The sequence below is a fragment of the Temnothorax nylanderi genome, unplaced genomic scaffold, assembly GCF_030848795.1.
Source record: "Temnothorax nylanderi isolate EJ_2023f unplaced genomic scaffold, tnyl_v1.0 TNYL_tig0500_pilon, whole genome shotgun sequence".
NCBI lineage: Eukaryota > Metazoa > Arthropoda > Insecta > Hymenoptera > Formicidae > Temnothorax > Temnothorax nylanderi.
This window is the reverse complement of record NW_027249562.1, coordinates 119,529-127,500: the sequence shown is the minus strand read 5'-3', so window position 1 is coordinate 127,500 and position 7,972 is coordinate 119,529. Positions and strand designations below refer to the sequence as shown.

The 7,972-nt window shown below is 43.2% G+C and overlaps 1 pseudogene; it reads left to right on the top strand.

Moving 5' to 3' along the window:
- Positions 1-2,383, top strand: part of LOC139783428 (uncharacterized) — a 6,058-nt pseudogene extending 3,675 nt beyond the window's left edge.
- The last annotated feature ends 5,589 nt before the right edge of the window (positions 2,384-7,972 follow it).

The window sequence follows — 7,972 nt, the reverse complement described above, 5'->3', positions numbered from 1 at the left end:
GGACTCACCGATTCACATGTATCTTGCGCTTGAATGTCCATACCCTCTCTTACCATTTTTGCGAGCATAGCAGGGTTGTTTTTATATAACTCTTGCGTAAGGGCATAGGCTCGGGCTTTGCGTTCGCTTCTACCCGAGAGCCCTTTCCTCCGACTCCGATGCTTCCGGGAATTACCGCCTTTCTTCCCAGTTGCAGGGGCGTGGAACAAACTGACCACCAGCTCGTAGGCTGCGTCTACTTCTGCCTGCGTTATTGCCTGACCTTCACTCTTTGCCGTCAGGAGCTCGATAATATGCCGTTGCACTTCCAGCGTTTTCTTGGGCTCACTACTCTTGAGCTCCTTAAGCACAGCCGCAATGCTGGCTTGCCTCCAACTCATGATTGACGAAGACTCCTCAAAGCTGTAAATATCGCCTGGTGCCTCGACCGCATCCATGAAAACATCCTCGTTCTCCTCTGCATCAATAAAAACCTCGTCGACCTCTAGTGGTGCACCGTCCACTTGCTGGTCCTCTTCCTCGACAGCCTCTTGATTAGAAAGCGTACTACTAAGGCGTTGTTCTCTCCACCTTTTGTAACACAACTCATTTCTTTTGTCCCTTATTTGCTTCAGGGTTTTCTCCGGCATGAACGGAACCATAGCTCTTGCTATGTTCGTCTTGCCCATGAGCTCCACTTCGAGTTCGAGCATCCTACTGATATCTTCGGCAGAAAAAACTCTGCCCCGTCTTTGTTCATTCACCTTCGGAGCCGTTTGCTCTGATCTCAATCGGTTCCTTGTTACCGGGTGCGCCAGCCTTTGGTGTTGCGACAGCCCTCGTTGTGAGGTGAAATTTCTGTCACACTCCGGGCAGTCGAACCGGCCCTGCTTTACGGTTCGTTGCCCCTCATTTACCCCGGCTGCTGGGCACTTTGGCAGGTGGCATGCAGCCGCATGGTACGACGCATACGACTTGCCACACCATTCACATTTATATCTGACGCTTAGGTGAGGGTGCACTTCCTCAATATGCCGGGCCTCATCTTTGATAGTGAGAGCCATATATTCGCCCACTCCGGCGCAACTTTCGCACCGCCTTCGATTGAAGGGGAGCGATAACTCACAGACCTGTATCTCTTGCCTTGGTTGTCTTCGAATAGCCCCCTGGCCGTGTTCCCCATCGCTCGGGACCAGTGTTTCTTGCCTTGGTTGTCTCCGTATAGCCCCCTGGCCGTGTTCCAGGGGAATGGGGCCGTGTTCCCCATCGCCCGAGGCTTTGCCATTTCTATATTTAGCGACTTTAAGATAAGCCAGCCGGGGTTGCTAGCCCGTGACCAGCTGTATTGCCCTGACGGGAGTGATACCCGCTGGCACCGGTCGAAACCGGCCGAGAGCCCAGGGTGTGCTCTCGTTATTACCCTGGCGGGAATGAACCCGCTGGCACCAGTCGGAACTGGCCGAGAGCCCAGGGTATGTTCTCGATGTTGTTGCCCTGACGGGAATGAAACCCGCTGGCATCGGTCGAAACCGGCCGAGAGCCCAGGGCATGCTCCCGTGTCGCCTGAACCCCGTTAGCTCCCCGGCAAGCCGGGTACCCAGCGGACACCGATCTTGGAGGTGGGGCAGACTTGGGGCGCAGACGACAGGCTGCGCCCCCTTGTGAACGAGCAACTATGACTCTCATCCAGGAGGACCCGGTTCCCAAGCGGGTCTCCTCGCTCCCCCTGAGCCGGCCTAAATTATTGGTACAGCGCATGGCGGATCGCGCGTATTTATTTTCTACCAAAAATAAGAAAACCGTCGACAAAACAGTCCAAGAGCAGCCTTATAGCTTGCATAAATCTTTGCCAAAAGGATGTTGTGTTTGACCCCGGCCAAGGGTTCCCCTTCTCTGGAGAGAGTTAAGAGAGTCATAGTTACTCCCGCCGTTTACCCGCGCTTGCTTGAATTTCTTCACGTTGACATTCAGAGCACTGGGCAGAAATCACATTGCGTCAACACCCTCGAGGGCCATCGCAATGCTTTGTTTTAATTAGACAGTCGGATTTCCCTAGTCCGTGCCAGTTCTGAGCTGAGCGTTGAATGGCGGCCGAAGACAGAAAAACTTCAACTTCTGTCATTCCTCAGCCAGAATAGCAATTGAAAGGGCTTTTGGACTCATAAAGACAAGATTCCGGAGTATAAGGACTGTTCTTGCAATGGATAGAACTGATTTAATCCCAATATTTATAATCGCATGTTGTGTGATGCACAATATTTGCCTATCAAGAGGAGATGAGATCGACCTTGAAGCAATTGATAAGGAAGGAGACAATTTTGTTCAAGATAGTGCACCACCTGAACGGACAGGTATTGTTAAAAAGGACTTAATTTGTGAGACACTTTCTATGCGGAATATTTAGTGCACATAGCTTTTTTTGTTTTCCTAAGACATGTATTTCAATTCTCGTTATCTTCTGTTTAAATATTTGTAATAATTAATGCCTTTTTTGAGGGTTTTAATTAATAGCATGATTTAATTGTCGAGATATTCTTACTGTATAGCGTTTTATGTCTGTGGCGGCCGAATCATAGCGCCACAAGGCACCGCGCCGCAATGCTACTCGCCTGGCGAGCCGCCGCTCGAGCCGCCGCACGGCCGAGCCGCCGCACGCGCCAGCGAGTTCGCCGCGCCGCCGCTAGGCGGCTAACGCTCATGCAGTTTCGCGTGAGCCAGATTTCGCTAGGGAGCTTTAAGAGGACCACCCGCTGAGAGAGCCTTCTCTCGAGTTGAGACGCCTTTTTGTACGACAGGCTATCAATCGAGATTGTAAGGTCGGAAAACAGTTCCTACGGAACTATAGAGCGAGCTCCTTGTGGGCCTCTAAATCAGAGCGAGCTTTTTAGGCCTCTGCATAACGGGGTGTGCCCCGGGCCTCTGGTAACAGAGAGAGCTCCGGGCCTTCAGTTCCAAACAACACCAGCACACTCGGCAAGCTGCCGCGCAAGAGGAAGCAGCGTGGCTGTCCCGGCCACGGGCAAGCGCCGGCGCCAAGTCCGCCCGCTCCAAGGGTTCGGCCTTCTATCGAGCCAACGCCGGAAACGTATCAACCACGTCTCGAAGGGAAAGTAGAATCTTTCCGAGAGTGGAAGTTAATTCCCATTAACCTGTCGGGCCTGCCGACACCACGCTTTTGGAAACAACGCCTGGCGGAGTTAGCCTCACCGAAGATAATATCAGTACAAAATTACCTTTTTTAAAAAAGGTAAAAAAAAGTGCCAAGTACACGCAATGTATTTTGTAAATTCAATCGAAAAATTATCTCACAAAATTGTCTCACAAAAATTGTCTCACAAAATTGTCTCACAAAAATTGTCTCACAAAATTATTAAATTACAAAATTGTTATTTTATTCAATCCAAGTGATATCTACCTCGAAAAAACCTAAATAACAAGTGGTATCTATTTAAAAAAAAAATACGTGAAATTATTTAATACTGCGCCAATTACAAAGAGAGAATATATATATATATATATATATATATATATATATACCTTAACAAAATTATTTTTATATCACGAAATTGCGTTACCAAACTCAATCTAAGTGATATATACCTTAACAAAATTATATCACAAAATTGTTTTACCTAACTCAACCTAAGTGATATGTTATTTCAAAAAAATATATGAAATCTTTAAATTACGCCAACTACAAAGAGAATATATATATTGCTTTGAAAAATAATTGTAGTGCAACTACTCTTAAAAAATAAAACAAAATTGTGTTACCTAACTCAACCCAAGTGGTATGTATCTTTGTATTCCTGAGGATCTTTCTATCAACCCAAGTGGTAGTAGTTTTAATTCTCCTTGATAAAATTATAATATTACAAAGAATCATTTAATCATTTTAATCACAAAGAATTAAAGAGGTAACATTATAAAATAAAAATATTTAATTAAAATAAAATAAATAAATTTTTCTTGTAAAAAACTTGGCGCTGCTTTTTTAAGATTAATCTAGACAAACTTGCATAGGTGCATAAGCATATGCATAAAGAGATGGATTGGTCTATTTCCTTTTGCACATATATATGAACCAATCAATTTCTTACGCTTATGTTTATGCGCGATGCAAATTTGTCTGGATAGACTTTAAAAAAGCAGCGCCAAGTTTTTTACAAGAAAAATTTATTTATTTTATTTTAATTAAATATTTTTATTTTATAATGTTACCTCTTTAATTCTTTGTGATTAAAATGATTAAATGATTCTTTGTAATATTATAATTTTATCAAGGAGAATTAAAACTACTACCACTTGGGTTGATAGAAAGATCCTCAGGAATACAAAGATACATACCACTTGGGTTGAGTTAGGTAACACAATTTTGTTTTATTTTTTAAGAGTAGTTGCACTACAATTATTTTTCAAAGCAATATATATATTCTCTTTGTAGTTGGCGTAATTTAAAGATTTCATATATTTTTTTGAAATAACATATCACTTAGGTTGAGTTAGGTAAAACAATTTTGTGATATAATTTTGTTAAGGTATATATCACTTAGATTGAGTTTGGTAACGCAATTTCGTGATATAAAAATAATTTTGTTAAGGTATATATATATATATATATATATATATATATTCTCTCTTTGTAATTGGCGCAGTATTAAATAATTTCACGTATTTTTTTTTTAAATAGATACCACTTGTTATTTAGGTTTTTTCGAGGTAGATATCACTTGGATTGAATAAAATAACAATTTTGTAATTTAATAATTTTGTGAGACAATTTTTGTGAGACAATTTTGTGAGACAATTTTTGTGAGACAATTTTGTGAGATAATTTTTCGATTGAATTTACAAAATACATTGCGTGTACTTGGCACTTTTTTTTACCTTTTTTAAAAAAGGTAATTTTGTACTGATATCACCTATTTTGTAGTGTTAAGCAAGGATCTGCAAAACATTTTTATTTTTTATTTTTTAATTATTCACAAAATTAGCAATAACAACAAATACATAAAAATTAATAATATTTAAGTAAAAGTAAATTATACATTTCTCACAAAAATTGAAGGAACACTAAATTTATCTTTAAAAATAGGCAAAACTCGAGCAGCGGTAACTTTGTTAAAAATGAATAAAATTTAAATTTCAAGCTTAAAACCTCTACTTTCGAAAGGTTACTATTATTCGTCCAATTTTTATTATGTCTAGACATAATTTTAATTCAGCGGATTTTTATTATGTCATGACATAATTTTAATTCTGCCGCTAGGGAATTTTTAAGTCGATTCTTATGAATCAAGCTTGAATTTGATGTCTAGGTGTCCCAGGTTGCCGATAACGAAGTCCACATAGTGCGCTCCATAGTTTTCGGTGTCCAGGTGTATTAATACCTTGAATTCGATGTCCACGTGTTCCAGGTTGCCGATGACGGGTTCCAGATAGTGCGCTCCATAGTTTTCGGTGTCCAGGTGTAATAATACGTTGAATTCGATGTCTAGGTGTCCCACGTTGCCGATGACGAGGTCCACATAGTGCGCTCCGTAGTTTTCGGTGTCTACGTGTATTAATACCTTGAATTCGATATCTACGTGTCCTACATTTAGATTTAAAGTTATTAATACACCTAGACACCAAAAACTACAAAGCGCACTATGTGAACCTCATCATCGGCAACCTGGGACACGTAGACATCGAATTCGAGGTATTATTACACCTAGACACCGAAAATTACGGAGCGCGCTATCTGGACCTCGTCATCAGCAACCTGGGACACCTAGACATCAATTTCAAGGTATTAATACACGTAGACACCGAAAACTACGGAGCGCACTATGTGGACCTCGTCATCGGCAACCTGGGACACGTAGACATCGAATTCAACGTATTATTACACCTGGACACCGAAAACTATGAAGCGCACTATCTGGACCTCGTCATCGGCAACCTAGGATACCTAGACATCGAATTCAAGCTTGATTCATAAGAATCGACTTAAAAATTCCCTAGCGGCACTTTCTGCCAAGCGTAGGGTTCCTTCTTTTCCGGCAGCGGTGGTAATACGATGTAAGGATACGAAATCTCTCCAGATAAACATGAAGCAATTGACTCAATATGTATTATATATATATACCTAATTTACCTAAATAGAAATATTTCTCCTGACCGATAAGTCTATCGACCTAATTTAATTTACCTACTAGATCGATCGAAATACGCGCGCGATATCGAAACTGGCGATACCTGCGCCGCCAGTGTCGAAAAAGTGAAAGCGACATTTCTCTGTTATCTGTTTGTTACATGTATGTTATAATATATTGAATTGAGAGCGTTGACGTAGACGTATCTTAATAAAAAATTTTCACATTTGGACTTTGCGTCACAATATCTCCGCTCGTAGGGCACGTAGCGGAAAATATTATAGGAGATACCCCCCCAAAGTCGACCCCAAGCTATCGATCAAGCCTACTTAGAACTTGATCCGTTCACTCGTTATCGAGATCTCAACATCTTGGGTACTCGCAACCCGTCGCGTCGCGTAAAAGAGTCACGGTCGGTCTCGCTCCGCGTGTACTTGGCACGAGACACTACCGTGTCTCTTGAGCCTCGCCGAAGATATTAGCCTCGCCGAAGATAATAACCTCGCCGAAGAAGAAGTGCCAGCAAACGCAGACCGATACCTTATTGCCACCCTCACTGGTGGTATTTGGTCCACTCAGGACTCCGGGCAAAGATCAGATTCCTAAACGATACACTAGGATCAGCCGCCAGAGACGCTCCTTATTAAGGGAGCTATTCGGAGAATAACTTTCTCCCTGCATAGCGTATCCGGAGACATAACCCTCCGGGCGCCTTGCACACGTGCTTCGCACGTCGCCCCGCATCTCGCGGGGCCCCCAAAGAAATCAAAAATAAATTCACAGGTTCTCCTCGGACGTCACTGGATCATAAGATAAATCGTGGGGCTGAGATTGTAAGTAGCACCCCACAAAGTGGTGACCCCGACGTGATCCAGTATGACAAATCCGACCGAGGGAACCGTTGAAATGGCGAATCTTAACGAAGAGCGTGCACAGATCAACCGCATAGGTTTAAAAGTACCCTCCTTCTGGGCAGATGAACCGGAGCTATGGTTTGCGCAATTAGAAGGCCAATTTCAACTTGGAGGCATTACACAGGACAGCACCAAATACGCTTACGTGTTATCGCACATCAATACGAAACATGCCAAAGAGATTAAGGACTTAATCACGAAACCTCCGCAAGCCGATAAATACGCGAGCATTAAGAAGGCACTGATACAACGCTTATCGGTATCTCAAGAGCAACAAATTCATCAGTTATTAGAACATGAAGAGATGGGTGATCGAAAACCATCGCAGTTTCTACTAGAGCAATTACAGTCGCCAGCGTACAACCCTCGACGAGTACTCCTACGTTGGAGGACCAAATTAAAGAACTGGCCAAACAAGTAGCAAGCCTAAACAGTCGATTGGCTCGGTCCGCGGAGAAGAGCAAGAAACGCGATCGTTCTAAGAGCCGTCCTCGCAGGAAACAGGAGGATACGGACGATAAAATATGCATTTACCACAGAAGGTTCACAGATAAAGCCCGGAAATGCACACAGCCGTGTAAATATAAAAAGCCATTGTCGTTGGAAAACTAGCTGGGCGGTCGTTGTTAGCGGCAGACGACCCCGGCCCGAAACGACCCTGCCGCCTGTTCATGACAGATCGCAAGACCAAGACGCGATACCTAATCGATACGGGATTCCTGTGGCGTTTTGTCATAGCTGATGTGACATCGCCGATTATTGGATCGGATTTCCTGGCGCATTTCCACCTGCTTCCAGATGTTAGAAAGGGGCAATTGGTGGATGCCAAGACAGGGTTAATAGCCAACGGGTCAGCAAACAGGAATGGAGCGCCGTCCGTCAAATCAATGATAGGGGACTCACCCTTTCACCAGCTATTAAAACGTTTTCCACGCATTACGC